A 16,570-nucleotide genomic window follows, 5' to 3' on the forward strand; every position below is an offset into this window, starting at 1 on the left:
TCACTTGTAGAATCCGGGAGTGGCCCCTTCCGGCTTTTTCCCCAACATAAGAAGTTCAACACCCCAAGCCTCTGCCTCCCCTCCTTGCATTTCACCCCTCTGCACAAGCTGGGCGACAGAAGTGGCGTGCGTCCCTCCTGGCCAGCCCGGCTAGGTGAGGTACTGGGGCTCTCAGCAGCATCCTCAAGCCCTTTCCCACCTTGGTTGGCCCCTTCCCTCTCTTCTCCATTGGAGGTGTGGCTTTTCCCCTCGCTGGAAGAGGAACTGCTCGGAGGCTCTCTGTCTCCCAACGGCTCCCCTGCCTCCCTCCCCTGTTCCAATGGCAGTCCCCTGACAAGTCTTGTATCCCAATCCAGCCTTGTAGAGGTCTACAATCTTTTCCCTGACGTCCTTGGACAGCTCTTTGGTCTTGGTCATGGTGGCTACTTTGGAATCTGCTGGATTGATTGCTTCTGTCGACAGGTGTCTTTTGTACAGGTACTGTAATGAGCTGGGATTACAGGTACGACCTCTCCCTTATAGCAGGTGCTTCTAATCTCAGCTCCTTACATACAGTGAAGATACCAGCTAGCCTGACATCTGGCTAGTTGATAGGGGATCAAATACTTATTTCACTCATTATAATGCACATCAATATCTGACTTTTGTCTTCTGGGTTTCTGGGGGTTTTCCTGTTGTTATTCTGTCTCTCACAGCTACAATAAATCTACCATTAAAATTATGGACTGGTCATTTCTTCGTCAGAGGGCAAACGGGCAAATTTAGCAGGGGATCAAATACTTCCCCCACTCACTGTATGTACATAACAAAAAACATCCATGTTAATTGTTTTCACATTCAGGTCCAGCCCCCCAATTGCCCTCCACAAGTTGGAGGTCGAACTTGAGAAGTGGGGACCCTCCTGCACTCATGGAGGCTCTCTGTGTGACACAGAGCCCTGAAAATTCAGCATTCTAAAAGACAGGGATCCTATCTGCGAGGACAGAAAGCTCCCTGCTTCACAAGTTTCCTCTCCCACTTGTGGATAGTAAACACATCCTCCTCATGTGTTTACTTAATTTGCAATAATTAAAACCTGGAGAGGCCTGCTTTGACACTTCACCACTAATTTGCCCGTGAGATATTCCTGATTATGGAAAAGGAGGCCTATGTCTTTGTGCCTTAAATAATCTGCCCAGGGGAGGAATTGGCCTCTGTGTACACACATGCATCCAATAGCATTCTTGGAGACCATTCCTGCTCCCACAGATTCCTTTGGTGGCAAAGATGGTCTAAGTGTCCCCCCTTTTAAATCATAATGGATCTTTGCAGGTGGGAGCAAAATGTGGAGCATACATAGTCAAATCCCTACTCTCCTTCTGTTTGGATACCTTTTGACCATCAAGATGGAATAATCTGAAAGGGCTACTTCAGCACATGTCCATGCAGGGAAAGGGCACTGTGTGGCCTGCGTGTGGAAGGATTAGCTCCAATGATGCGCATCCTTTAGTGCAGGGTGGCTAAACTTTTGGCCCACCACCAGGTGGTAGCCCTCCTTGACTGCTGGTCATGGTGGCTGGGGCTGATGGGTGTTGGTCCAACAACATCTGCAAAGCCACAGGTTGGCCTCTCCAGCCCTAGTAAGCCCATCACTGCAAACAGAGAATGGACAGAGGAGTCCTTTCTTACCTCTGTGAACTATCTCTCATGTGCCATGTTTGGTGACATACAAGCGTCTCTCTGAGTCTTTAGGGCCCAATTTCCCCCCTTTTGGATGGGGGCTGGCCCCATATTTGCAGCTGCAAGGGTTGCAAGGAGAAGCAGAGCAGAGCTTCAAGGATGCAGCCCCTCAGCCTCTCAGGAGGCATTATGAAAAGACTAAACACATTACTTGACATTATCTTTTAAAAATTACTTCTGCACAGAACAAAGCAGTATGAAACTCAACCTTTTAAGACATGTTTACTGCTGTTTAATGGAGATTTAGTGAAGCTTTTCATTATTAAACGAAAATATATTTGCAATTAAAGTGTCTCTTGCAGTGTCATGACTGATGTGCCTTTTTGATTATACAAGCAGAACGTTGTGTGTGCTACTCATAACATATGCCTCTAGGGTAAAAGGAATTGGAAAATAAAACATATTATTAGGATTAGTATTAGTATGTCATGTAACTAAGAGCCATCATCTATGATATACGTGTATAGTTAGTTCCCAGGGGAGGAAGAATGGGAATAGAAGATGCTTCAAAGCTGTGGACCAGGATAAATAAAGTGTCATAATATATTTAGCCAATGCTAACGTGAAGCATAGAATGTAGTGAAAGCGGGTCAGGGGCAATACTTCCCCCAGGGGGGAAAGATTGAAGGGGGGGGGCTGCATGTCAGCAAACAGCCATGGCTGGATGACAAATAGTTTATAGAAGTGGTTAGAGGGTTTATCTATCCTCTGCCTACTTGCAACAAATCACTGCAATTTTTAAGGGCTGTCTTCGAATGAGAATTTGCTTATTCTTACACACAGATTCTTACTGTCCACACTCCCCCTGCCTTGCATTGGCTGAGGGTATTATTGTCTTCTGCCTTCTCTTCTCTTTCTAGGTGATTCATTCATTCATTCTGCAGGCTGGTTTGGGTGGGGGAGGACGCTTGTTTGTGCTGCCTGGTCAATGGCCAGAGGCACCTCCAGAAACACAGCTGCGGCTTTGCTGCCCATTATTCAGGTCGGGTCCAGCTTGCCAAAATCAAGCAGCCTGCTTTGTCTCATCCTAAGCCCTCCCTCCAAGCTCCATGATGACACAATTGGTGCTTTTCCAGCCACAATCTGCCTTTATAGGGAGACACCAGCCAGTTATATTAATTCTCTGCCCCTCGAAAGACAGGGTGGTCTCTCTCTTCCTTGCTCCTTCCATCATCCTATCCACTGTCTCCTCTTTCTTCTATTCTAAGATTTATAATACAGTGGTACCTCGGGTTAAGTACGTAATTCGTTCCTGAGGTCCGTTCTTAACCTGAAACTGTTCTTAACTGAAGCACCACTTTAGCTAATGGGGCCTCCTGCTGCCGTCGCGCCGCTGGAGCACAATTTCTGTTCTCATCCTGAAGCAAAGTTCTTAACCTGAAGCACTAATTCTGGGTTAGCGGAGTCTGTAACCTGAAGAGTATGTAACCTGAAGCGTATGTAACCTGAGATACCACTGTAGTAGCATCATCATAGAATCATAAAATTGGAAGGGACCACAGGGGTCATCTAGTCCAACCCCTCCAATGTGGGGCTCAGATCCCAACTTCCCCTATTTAACAGTAGTGATTTTCTGATACTGGTCCATAGTAAAAAACATAACCCTTACTTTGTCTTATAGGGAGCTGCTAGGGCATTTGCTGAAATGCCATGGAATAAGAAGATCAGGGGCCTGCACTCCTCAGCAGTGACTACTGTATTGCCATCTATTTTAATTGTTATTTGATATAAGCAGCCTTGAAAACTTTGGTTAGTGGGCAGTGTATAAATATTCCTCAGTAAATAAAAAAATAAAATAAAATGCCATATTAAAAAAGAGAAAGTTAGGATGTGCACCAAAGTTTTTACTTAGCCCCAATCCCAGGATTTCAGAAATGTTAAATATGCCTGAGTAGTGTGAGGGTGCATCTTGGGTTTGTTTAGTCCATGCCAGACCACACACCTGATATAAGCTGCCGGCTCCCTCTCTCTCCTCCCTCCATCTCCACCACCATAAGCATAAATAGATCCTGAGGGTAAAAGTGGCTGTGTGTGTTTGTCCTGCAGTTATTCTATAATAAGGACAAGCAGACGCACTTTAAACACTTTAGTTAACCTTCTTCAGTACGCATCTCTCTTGTTGTTGTTTTTTAAACATACTCTTATGATTTTGGTTTAGTAGCTGTGTCTTCTTCCCATTGAACTCCCATTGAACTCAAGATGAATTCCCATTGAATTCCCATTGAACTCAAGATGAGCTTGAGCTCTTGGTACAGCAAACTAAATATGACATAATAGGCATCACTGAAACCTGGTGGGATAAGTCCCACGACTGGAATGTAATAATGGAGGGATACAATCTATTTCAGAGAAACAGACCAGACAAGAAAGGAGGAGGAGTGGCGTTATATGTCAGGGATGTGTATACCTGTGAAGAGATCCAAGATTTAGAACCTCAAAGCCAAAGTGAGAGGATTTGGGTCAAAATTAAGGGAGAGAAGAATAACAGGGACCTCATTGTGGGAGTTTACTATAGATCCCCAAGCCAAACGGAGGACAAAGATGATGCCTTCCTGGAACAGATGGCCAAGCATGCAAAAGGAAGGGAGATAGTAGTAATGGGGGACTTCAATTACCCGGATATTTGCTGGATGTCAAACTCAGCCAAGAGCATAAGGTCAAACAGATTCCTCACTGGCCTTGCAGACAACTTCATTGTCCAGAAAGTGGGAGAAGCAACAAGAGGAACAGGCATTTTAGATCTGGTCCTAACCAATGTTGATGACCTGGTTAGTGGGGTAGAAGTGGAAGGATCATTAGGCACGAGTGATCATGCTCTTCTGAAGTTTACTATACAGCGGAAAGGAGCAGCCAAGCATACTAGGACTCAATTTCTTGCCTTTAGAAAGCCGACTTCATAAAACTTAGGGAAGTGCTGGCTGAAATCCCATGGACAATAATACTAAAAGGAAAGGGAGTTCATGATGGCTGGGAGTTTGTTAAGAGGGAGATAGTAAAAGCACAACTTCAGGCAATACCAATGAGACGGAAACATGGAAGGTGCCTAAAGAAGCCAGGGTGGCTATCTAAAGAACTTTTAACTGAGTTAACATTAAAAAAGGATGTGTACAAAAAATGGAAAAGGGGGGAAACCACCAAAGAGGAATTCAAACAAATAGCCAGCATGTGTAGACACAAAGTCAGAAAAGCTAAAGCACAGAATGAACTCAGGCTTGCTAGAGAGGTTAAAAGCAACAAAAAAGGCTTTTATGGGTATGTTCGTAGCAAAAGGAAGAACAAAGAAACAGTGGGGTCACTCAGAGGAGAAGATGGTGAAATGCAAACAGGGGACACAGAAAGGGCTGAACTCCTCAATGCCTTCTTTGCCTCGGTCTTCTCCGATAAAGAAAACAATGCCCGACCTGAAGAATTTGGAGCAAATGATTCAGCAGAGGAAACACAGCCCAGAATAACTAAGGAGATAGTACAAGAATACTTGGCTAGTTTAGATGTATTCAAGTCTGACTGGCTGACTGACCGAACCCAAAGGGTGCTCATCAATGGTTCCTCTTCATCCTGGAGAAGAGTGACTAGTGGGGTGCCACAGGGTTCTGTCTTGGGCCCGGTCTTATTCAACATCTTTATCAACGACTTGGATGATGGACTCAAGGGCATCCTGATCAAATTTGCAGATGACACCAAAGTGGGAGGGGTGGCTAACACCCCAGAGGACAGGATCACACTTCAAAACGACCTTGACAGATTAGAGAACTGGGCCAAAACAAACAAGATGAATTTTAACAGGGAGAAATGTAAAGTATTGCACTTGGGCAAAAAAAAATGAGAGGCACAAATACAAGATGGGGGACACCTGGCTTGAAAGCAGTACATGTGAAAAGGATCTAGGAGTCTTGGTTGACCACAAACTTGACATGAGCCAACAGTGTGACGCGGCAGCTAAAAAAGCCAATGCAATTCTGGGCTGCATCAATAGGAGTATAGCATCTAGATGAAGGGAAGTAATAGTGCCACTGTATTCTGCTCTGGTCAGACCTCACCTGGAGTACTGTGTCCAGTTCTGGGCACCACAGTTCAAGAAGGACACTGACAAACTGGAACGTGTCCAGAGGAGGGCAACCAAAATGGTCAAAGGCCTGGAAACGATGCCTTATGAAGAACGGCTAAGGGAGCTGGGCATGTTTAGCCTGGAGAAGAGGAGGTTAAGGGGTGATATGATAGCCATGTTCAAATATATAAAAGGATGTCACATAGAGGAGGGAGAAAGGTTGTTTTCTGCTGCTCCAGAGAAGCGGACACGGAGCAATGGTTCCAAACTACAAGAAAAAAGATTCCACCTAAACATTAGGAAGAACATCCTGACCGTAAGAGCTGTTCGACAGTGGAATTTGCTGCCAAGGAGTGTGGTGGAGTCTCCTTCTTTGGAGGTCTTTAAGCAGAGGCTTGACAACCATATGTCAGGAGTGCTCTGATGGTGTTTCCTGCTTGGCAGGGGGTTGGACTCGATGGCCCTTGTGGTCTCTTCCAACTCTATGATTCTATGATTCTATGAACTCAGCGCGAATTGCTTCCAAAGAGAAACCTGCGCGGAATTGCACTATAAACTGCTTATCTGGAACATGCTCGATTAAAGCAACAAAATAGTATCAACTTCTTCCACCAAATGATTAGAAGAAATGGCAATTAATACTTTTAACAATTAGCATTCACAAACTGTTTCTAGAATGCCCAAATTGCTTCACATATATTATTTCCGTAATCCTTGCAGCAACCTTCTAATTGCATTAAAATGTGTTTGTTAGGGGAACTGCAGCACTAGAATCCTGGTGAATTTTTGAGGACTTAAAAGGAAAGAGAAACAATTGCCAGTTGATAGAGAACTGTAGTGAAATGAACTTAAGAAGGGAGAAATCAAAATGACAGCTTTGTCCAAACCTGCTTCCCTCACACTCAGCCTCAGTCACTCTGTCTGCACTGGCGGAGGAAGAGGAGTGTGGGGAGAGCGCACCGCCCTCGGCAGCACGATCCTGGTGGGGTGCCATCGCGGCTGCCCCCCTCCCGCCCTGGGCGCCACGCCCCCACAGGCAGTGTGCCGCGTCACGCCCCCGGGATGTGCACCAGCCCCGCCTGCTCTCCGCCACCCCCCCCCCGGTGCCGGAGCATGAAGCTCCGCCACTGTCTGTTATCTGTTTCTGCCATTTCCTTCTCCCGCCCCCCTTGCCTTGCTCTCTAATACCCACCTTCCCTCCTATCTTTGCAATGTACCTGTGGGGAGCTGGTACAGTTGTGGGCAGGTGAGGAGGAGGTGACACTGGGCAGGCTGCCAGGTTGACACACAATGGACAGTGGGCTAAGGCTCTTAATCCATATAAATCTCTTCATATTGCAAATGTGGAGGCAGAGGCAGACGGGGGGGGGGGAGTAATGTTCCCCCTGCCCCAAAGATCACTTAGCAAGTTTATGATAGGTGAAAGTTCAAGCATGAATTTCCTCGTTTATTTGCATGCAATGTGCAGGATGGTGCTGTTAGTCACTATGTATTCTGTGTATTGTAAGGGGCCATGCAACTACGGTATATTAATTTCTCCACTGCACTGTGTGTATTTCCTAGGAGCATAATGTTTGGGTAATTGGCTTTTTTAAAAACGCTCAAGTTGGCGTTTTCATGCCGAACAATGGCAAGGAAACCCCATTATCGCAGAGCTGCATTCAGAAGCGCAGTGTTCCAGGCTGGTTAGTTTCAATGAGAGTCCAGAAGAGAAAGTTCCTTTACCCTGTTTGGTGCTGAGCTGGTGAAAGGCCCTCTGTGGCAGCCAGATTCTTTGTAACAATTAATCAAGTGTTGTTGCTTTTTTAACAGGTAGCTTCTCTGCAATCTCCTTATTGCAGAGAAGCCAAATTACTTCTTTGCAGAGTCTTAACAGCAGACTTTGTAGGGCAGATCCCAGTACCTTAAAAAAGAGCAAATTCCATGCTAGGGTTCATTAGAAAAGGAATTGAAAATGAAACTGCTGATATCATAATGCTGTTCTACAGATCTATAGTGCGACTGCATTTGGAATACTATGTATTGTTCTGATTGCCTCACCTCAAAAATGTTATAGAGCTGGAAAAGGTTCAGTGACTCCCCTCTGAGGACAGGTTGCAGCATTAGGGACTTTTTGGTTTAGGCAAGGAAGAAGAGGTGACATGATAGAAGTTTACATCAGATACGCACCAGATTGTCTCCTGGTCTTGTGAATGAGCCAGACCTCTCCCTTCCATGCCTGGAGTCTTGTGGGTATTAGGAAGGGCTTGGACCATCCTTTGCCTTCTTTTCCTTTCCCCTCCGCTCTCCATCTCAGAGATCAATTAAAAGAGGTAGAGAGATCAGACTTCCCCCTCCAGTCTCCAGTCCACTTTAAATTCTTTTTAAGAATTTGCAGCCAGCAATTTTTTAGGAAACTCTTGGCGTGTTTATTCCTTTATTGTAAGTTGAGCCTTACACTGCAAGCCTTACATGTCTACTCAGAAACAAGTCCCACTGAATTCAATGGCACTTACTCCCAGGTAACTAGGTAAAGACTGCAGTATTATGCTTTTTAAAGTAAAGGTAAAGGGACGCCTGACCATTAGGTCCAGTCGTGGCCGACTCTGGGGTTGCGGCGCTCATCTCGCTTTATTGGCCAAGGGGGCCGGCATACAGCTTCCGGGTCATGTGGCCAGCATGACTAAGCCACTTCTGGCAAACCAGAGCAGCGCATGGAAACGCCATTTACCTTCCCACCAGAGCGGTACCTATTTATCGACTTGCACTTCAACGTGCTTTCGAACTGCCAGGTTGGCAGGAGCGGGGACCGAGGAATGGGAGCTCACCCCATTGCGGGGATTCGAACCGCCGACCTTCTGATCGGCAAGTCCTAGGCTCTGTGGTTTAATCCACAGTGCCACCCACGTCCCTTATTATGCTTTTTACTCAGAAGTAAAGTCCTGGTCTGGGAGGGTCGGGCAAGGCAGGTGGAAAAGCCGTTGCCAGGTGAAGAACAGAAAGTCTCTCTTTTCAAGAGGACTTCCTCTCTGGTATGTGCCTAATGATTTTCACAATCTCTATTGTTATTATATTTATATCTTGGTGCTGAGGAGAGCCTTTCCTGTGGGAAGTGCATGACATGCAGAGCTCCTGGATGTGGGGAGAAGTGGGGGCTGCTTTCCTTTGCAATATGTGAAGGGGGGGGAGAGAAATGGTGCTACAGAAAAATGTGAAGTAAAAGTCACTTCAGAGGCTCAGAGGAACTTGGCAAGTTGGCCTGCTCTTTACTCCTTTTCTTTGGGGCGGAGGTGGTATTGCCTCGGTGCATATCCCCGTCCCTGCCTTTGTAACGTAAGAGGAAGGGGACTGAAAGAAAACACAAGGAATGAATAAAACTATTACATAAAACTTTGCATTCAGATAACACATGCCTGTGTATGCAAACATGTGGGGTGTGTGTGTGTGTGTGTCAAGCTGAGTCTTTGACTGGGCAGAAAAAATGCCTTGTTTTGCCTTTGGTTAATGAACCAAATAGAGCCAGGATTTCACCCAGCAGTGGATGCCAGGCTTCCTGATGTCTTGGTCGGGAGCAGGACTATGGCACCACTTGTGAAGGTTGTCTGCAGAGCTGGCTCAAAAGGCAGCAAGGCTTCGACCAAGAGCTTTAGAGTACCGTGGGTGGTGTGATGAAACACACTAGGCTCCATTTCCATGAAAACTGCCTCATGTCATGGTCTTGCCGTTTAGCCTCTCCCTATGGCGGAGAAGGGGCTCATACCCCCCCCCCATATCCCTGACAAGATATGCCAAGTGGGCAAGTGATACTGAGGCCCATATGCTCAGAGAGGCCTGTCTGGTGCCTCTGCATGAGCAAGCCTTCCTGGCCACACCAACATCCCAGATGCAATCAGGAAGCATGAAGAGACCTCCCCCTGTTTCTGTCCAGAGGTTTGTTGCCACATGAAGCTGTGAATCATCCACGAGGCCATTAAGCCCATTAAGCCTTGCCAGGCTGATGAATCTAGAGAAGGCCTCTTAAGCCCCAGATATTATCAGTCATTGTAGTTTTAAAGGATCTCCAGAAGTAAGGAAAGCAACTCTTTCTTTTCGAGAGGCGGTTCTTCTGCGCCACTGCTCTTGTTGCCGCCTGGATCAGGCGTTGCCATTAGGGCGCGCGCGCACGCAGGCCTGGCAGCGCAGGGCCCTTTCCGCCTCCCCTTCCATTCCCCTCAGTCCTACGTGTGTTGTATCTGCTTAGAGCCTTCTTTGAAGAAAAGGATTCTTGGGCCGTGTTTTTCGAGGCTCCGGTGACCCAGAGCCCAGCCTTTCCTGGGCGGGGACCCGGCCGGGCGGGCGGCGCTTTCCCTCTCCCGCAGGCGCCGGCCGGGAGAGCGCGCCCTTGGCGGCGCCTGGCTCCACCGAGGACGAGAGAATCCCGGAGCAGCTGAGCGTGAAGGAAGCCTCTTGCCCCGGACGAGGGGCGCCGAAGAAGAGCCGTCATTCTGTATTTCGGGAGGGGCCCGTCCCGCCCGCCCGCCCGATCCCTAGAGGCGCCGGAGTCGCGGCCCGGGCCCCTTCGCGGAGGCTCCCGGCGCGGAGAAGAGCACTGGGCGCCGTCCCCGGAGGGAGGCGGGCGGCGTCTGCCGGCCTCGTCTCTTCCAGGCCCGCCCCTTCCCCGCCGCCGCCGCCGCCCCGCCTCTCGCTCCCCGGAGCGGCCGCCCAGCGCGGGGCTCTCGCCGTCTGCCTGGCTGGCTGCGAGCTCGGCGGGCAGCGCCTCCGTCCGCAGCGCCCGCCTGGCGGCTCTCGAGTGGCGCTCGCCGGGAGCCTCTTCCTCCGCCCCCCGGAGCCGGAGCGCCGCTCGCAGCGCCGAGGAAGGGAGAGCGCGCCGGGGGGGGGCTTCAAGGTGAGCCCCTGGCGAGGGACGGAGGGAGGGAGGCGGCGGCGGCGGCGCGGGGCGCGCAATGGAGGCCTGCGGGGGCGGGCGGGCGGGGGGCTCCGCTGCAGCTGATGCCGGGGGGGGGGCAGCTGCAGCTTGTGCCGCGGGCAGCGCCTCTTGCAGCCCGACACTGGGCCTTGGCTTTGGGTCGCGGGAGCCCAGCAAAGCGCCCCCCCCCCGCTCTCCCCTGCCAAGTTTCCAGGGCGGTCCTCTTGGCAGCTTGGGGCGGGGGGGGGGGGCTCGCTCGGGGATTTGGCTGCCTCTTTCTTCTCTCTCCTCTCCCTTTCCGGCTCTGGTGCCCCCGCCCGGCCTCGCCCGGCCTCCCCAGCCCAGGCCAGGGAAGCCCGGCTGCCCGGCTTGGCTGGTGAGGGAGCAGTTAGCCAAGCGCTGCTCTTCATTCCCTGTTTCTTCCACAGGGAACAGAAAGGAAGAACATTTCTAATTATTATTTTTTTGTTTTTGTTTTCTACTTTGGAATCCACATAGGAGGAATCTTCTAATCATGGTGACTAAATTAACTGAAATATTCCAGTCATGTAGCTTCTGGCGGTAGTGTAAGGGTTGGGGGGGGGGGAGTAACCAAAAGCAGAGTTAGAAATTAATGCAGGGCTGTCTTCTGCTTGTGGAAGTTAAGACAACAGGAATAATGCTCTGGGGAGGATTCTCATTGGGAATCTGGCTGGAGATGAGAACTTCCATGGTGATCTTAGAAAAAGCCCCCCCCCCCCGCCCCCAATCACACTTAATAGAAAACGCATTTCAACATGCAGCAGCTGTAAGACTGCCAGCATTTACACCATCGCTGACTTAACTGTAGATGTCAGACTCTGCTTGCCCTGTTGGCTGTATTTACACTACCGGGATGAATTTTTACTCTCCCAAAGAGGCCAGATGAGGCTTTCCTGTTTGTTTACAGAATGCATTTACTCCCATCTGAAGTAGTAATGCAGGCGTCTTCCCCTCCACCTCTCAGATTTAATGGGATACACATTCTGTTCCTTTAGGGACTGCCAGTATTTTTGGTGGGTTGCTGTAGGCTACAAAGAGTGTAGGTTTTTGTTTTTGTCTATGGCACTGGATGGAGAATTGAAATATGTGAGTGTGTATCTGAGGTTGCTTCTCCCTGATCCCCCACCCCAGACTTTCTTCAGAGACTCAGGCTGCTGTGCTGACCCTTCCTCTTCAGAAGCCAGTGTCAAACCACCACACACAACTCCTGTATGGAATTTGTAGGTCTGGTTTGCAGAAATGTTTTTGTTGTTCAGTGACATGAATGTAAATGCGTGATTATGGACTACTCATTGCAGACAGAACCTTCATATTGCTTGACACTGACGTGACCTCATAGGATCTTAGAGTTGTAGGGTTAGAAGGGTCATCTAGTCTCAACCTGCTTAAAAACCACCACCTCTCATGGGAGTCCATTCTACTATTGAAGAGCTGTCAGAAAGTTCTTCCTGAGATTTCGTTGGAATCTCCTTTCTTGTAACTTGAATCCATTGGTTTGGGTCCTAGCCACTGGAGTAGGCGAAAGCAAGCTTGCTCCAACTTCCATGTGACAGCCCTTTAGATATTGGAAGATGGCTGTCATTTCTCCTTTTGGTTTCCTCTTCTCCAGGCTAAACATCCACAACTCCCCCAACTGTTTCTCATAAGGCTTGGTTTCCAGACTTTTGAACATCTTTGTTTCCCTCCTCTACACACAGTCCAGCTTGCTAATATCCTTCATAAATTGTGATGTCCATGACTGGATACAGTACGTTTTCGGGTACAATTCAAAGTGTTGGTGTTGACCTTGAAAGCCCTAAATGGCCTCGGTCCCGTATACCTGAAGGAGCATCTCCACCCCCATCGTTCAACCCTGACACTGAGGTCCAGCTCCGAGGGCTTTCTGGTGGTTTTCTCACTGCGAGAAACGAAGTTACAGGGAACCAGGCAGAGGGCCTTCTCAGTAGTAGCACCCGTCCTTGGAATGCCCTCCTGTCAGATGTCAAGGAAATAAACAACTCTCTGACTTTTCGACGACATCTGAAGGCAGCCCTGTTTAGGGAAGTTTTTAATGTTTGAAGTTTTATGCTGTTTTTAGTGTTCTGTTGTAAGAGTGGCTGGAGAAACCCAGCCAGATGGCTGGGGTATAAATAAATCATCATCATCATCATCATTATACAGTACTCCAGGTGTTTTCTGATCAAGGTAGAATAGAGTGGGACTGTTACTTCCCCTGATTGGGACACTAGACTTCAGTTGATTCATCAAGGTCCTGGGGGTGAAGCAGTGCTTGAAACTCCCATTGTTCTACGCACATTTTGCGACAGGGAATTTCATTAGCATGAGCTGTTTCTGAGCTCTGGGTGCAGTACTGCACCTAAGATTACAGATTAAAACTGCAGAAAGGAAGGAAAAGAGGACTTTTTTTGCCTTCCTACTTCCAACCACTCTCTGAAGAATGGAGAAGAGACCCTCTTCAGAATATTTGGGTGGGCGGGCAGGGGAAGGACTCAACCATGTGAAAAATGAACATACTGTATTTTTCTGTGTATAACACCCCCCCATGTATAATACGACCCCTATTTTTTTGTGGGGGTCACCAACGCCAATCGCTCTACAGCCTGCCTGCCAGTACATCGCCGCGGCCACCAGTAGTCTGCACGCTAGCTGCCAAAAGCAAACTTGCCCACTCGGCACAATCACGGCCGATTGCACGCATGCCTCACCACTGCCGTAAATTGTCAGCCCAGTTACATCAAAATAATAGCCAGCACATGTTTTTTACAACCTCTGTTAGGTAACTTGTCCCAGTGGACTAAAATGGTAAACAAATCACACACACAATTTTTGGAAAGCTATCCTGCCTGCTTGCCTTGGGAAGAATCCTACCCACCACAGACAACCAGGCAAGTAGCTATTTACAAGCCTGCTTTTGGAAGCAATAGCAATTTTTTTTGCAGCTCTTCAAGGGTATAATTAATAGTATTTTCGTGTAAAGAACACAAAAACACAGGCTTTAATAACATACGGAGTAAGTGGCCAGATGATTCTTTCATTGCAAAAAGAAAGGTCTAACCATTAATTGAAGGATATATGTGCTCCAGACTCACCTGTGCAAGTCACTGTGGTCAAATGTAGTCCTTGCCTTACTCTTTTCTCTTATGGCAGAGCTTGCATGTGGTCTGGCTTTCATCTTTTAAAAAGATTTAGTTGTGACATATATTTAGTAGTAATATAAATAAAGTTGACACATTGTTTCCCTTGCACTCTGCATTCTGAGGGTGTGTACCTTTGGAAGGTGTGTTAATTATTGTGATTAGTTTTTGGCAAAGGTTAAAGACCTGGGCAAGTTGTCATACCTGTATTGTATTGTGAGGTTGGCAGGAAGGAAGATTTAAGCACTGATATTTTTAAAAGTTGTAATTTACAGGTATATTACCAAATGTCTGAATAGCAGGCTGCTGGATGACATGACACAAAGATTATGATTTCTGTTTTTCTCCATGCAATTATTTGTTTTGAAAACTCATGTAATGCTTTTGGTTTAATAGTCCATGTTATGGTGGCAGCAAAGCACAGCAGGGTTTATGATTTATGGTGCAATAATATTCAGTGACGGAAAGCTATTCCTTTTCACTTTGTGCATTGCAACAGACTCTGTGGTTTGGTGCTAGGTGGCATCTGTGCATAGCCTTCTTGCAACATCAGCACTGGGGCCGATGCTCTCAAACGTTGCTTTTCTGCAGAGATCTCTTTCTATTGCCTAGCAGATCTCTCTCACTGTGACCACTGCACTATTTTTTTGTGGGTGGGGGAGGGTATGTGTGAGGGCAGGAAAGGATAACATATGCTCACCTGCTGGGGTCAGAGCCACAAGGCTTTCTTCTCAGCAGGTGTGCATTGCCTCTTACGGGGAGACAGAGGAGCAAGATGGCGGGGAGGTCAATGCAGGAGCACCAACAGGACCAAACTGCTTCAGAATGGAGTCTGCAGCGTCAGGTCATAAAACGCCTGTGTTATGGTCACCTATGCCAGCATTTAGGGTTGTGGTACAGGAACTTGGGGAGCAAGTTAGGTATGCTGGAGTCTTTGCTTCTGTGTTTAGCAAATAATGCTTTTCTATATGGGAGAGGAGGCCTTTGGTAAAAATAGTGCCATGATGGGCCTGTGGGTTGCTATGCCAACGTAACTTTGCGATATAGTTGGATCGTTCAGTGTCTCAGGAGGTTGGTGCTGAACGTGGATGGGATCACATCAGCTTGCAGAAAACCTAACTTGTGGTCCTTGACATGGCTATGGATAGGGTCAAAGCAAGGTCAAAGCAAGGCTGCCATTTGTGGGGGGCGGGAATGGCCAGTTGCTCCTCCTCTGATTTGGTTATGTCTGAGGAACTTACATATCTGTGGCATTTACATCTGTTGATATAAATGCACTGGGCCTAATAAAAAAGTTTGTGTTGCTAAAATATAAAAAATTAGTAATAAACTATATAGTTTATGTATAAATTTTCTATATTTAATTTATATGTTTACTATATAGAAAATAGTAATAGACATTTTCAAAATGTACTGCATTTTCACATTTTAAGCTTAAAACCTATCCACGAAAAGGCTTAAAATGTTGGTGAATATTGCTCTGCCTTATATTCCACATCTAGTAAATGTTTTTGTGTATATGGCTCTAATGAAATTTGGTGCTCTTGCTTCTTTATTGTCTGTTGTACAAAGAATGAAGGGGCTTATCCCTGCCCCTGCCCAAATCTCATTAGCAAATAATCTGGAATTTACAGAGGCTGAGTAAACCTGTTACCTTTTTGCCATGCTTTCATAATTTGCAGGACAGCATTGTTTGCTACGGCCACTGAAAAACTGGGAGATAAGCAGCTGACAGATACTGCTATTTCTTGTGCTGCGGGACAGCCTATAATGGCAGATGTATTTCAGTGACTGTTTAGAGACACATTATTTGGCTGCCCAGTGCATCCAATTGGCTTCCCTTTGCTGATGGAGTTTGTGCTGACTTTGGTTAACACAGGTAAAAACTGAGGTGAACTTCTGATACAGCTTGCTCCTTTCCCCTGCGGAAACCTTAATGGCAGACATTTGGGCTGCAGGATTATGTCTTCTCTGAAACTCATTCTGATTTCTTTAAGTACCTTCACTTAACAAGCAGGAGCAAAGGTTTCAACTTTTTATGGGTTTGGACTTCTCTGCAAGCCAGAGGTGGGGAAGAAACCCCATGTATAATGCAAGCAATTTCTCTTAATCCCATAAGCATTTTGTTAGTTGCTTTTACCATTATCTGCTGCTTCTTTTTTGCACACCTTCCTCTAATACAGGCATTTGTGTACCCAGATTTGGATTAAAGAAGTGCACTGCGACATCTGGAGAAGTGTGAATTTCAAAGGGTTGCTGTAGTTTGGTTCTTACATTGTTTGGAAAAGTTTATATTAGGCAGGCTTGCATTCAGATGTGAACAAAGCCAAATTTCCCTGCATTCCTTAGATAGGAGTATTTCATATGAATATTTCTAATTAGAGCCATGAAGGTACAAGGCAGAATACAGCCGTTCTCTCTCTCCCTTTCCACCCACTAGTAACCAAAACTGTTCAGGATTTACATAAATTTCTGCTTGAGTCACTTACACATTCATAACGGTCAGTTCTGCCAAAAAAGTAAAACAGCTCCCCTTTAGAATACCTAGTGCAAGACCTGGGGGTGGAAAGAGGATTTAGGCATTGCATTAAGAAGCTTCATATATTAAACACCAGGAAATCAGTTGCTGAGAGAGGTTCCTTATCACAGACAACTGTACCGTTCTTTAAAAATTGTGCTTCTGATTCAGGTTCAAATAGTTCTGCTAGAACAATTGTGGGTTTCATCGCATTACCATTTTTGTTAGCAAATTCTTCCTTGTAATTT

At 47.0% G+C, this 16,570-nt stretch overlaps 1 protein-coding gene across 1 annotated transcript in view; it reads left to right on the forward strand.

The window, feature by feature from the left end:
* The first annotated feature begins 10,475 nt into the window (after positions 1–10,475).
* The window catches only part of LOC309344740 (uncharacterized protein C1orf21), a 170,053-nt gene continuing 163,958 nt past the window's right edge, over positions 10,476–16,570 (forward strand). The window contains exon 1 of the mRNA XM_081867407.1: positions 10,476–10,628. The gene's annotated coding sequence lies outside the window, so the exon portion shown is untranslated. The remainder of the gene's footprint in view (positions 10,629–16,570) is intronic.

Source organism: Podarcis erhardii (genome assembly GCF_964252035.2).
Source record: "Podarcis erhardii genome assembly, chromosome: 6".
NCBI lineage: Eukaryota > Metazoa > Chordata > Lepidosauria > Squamata > Lacertidae > Podarcis > Podarcis erhardii.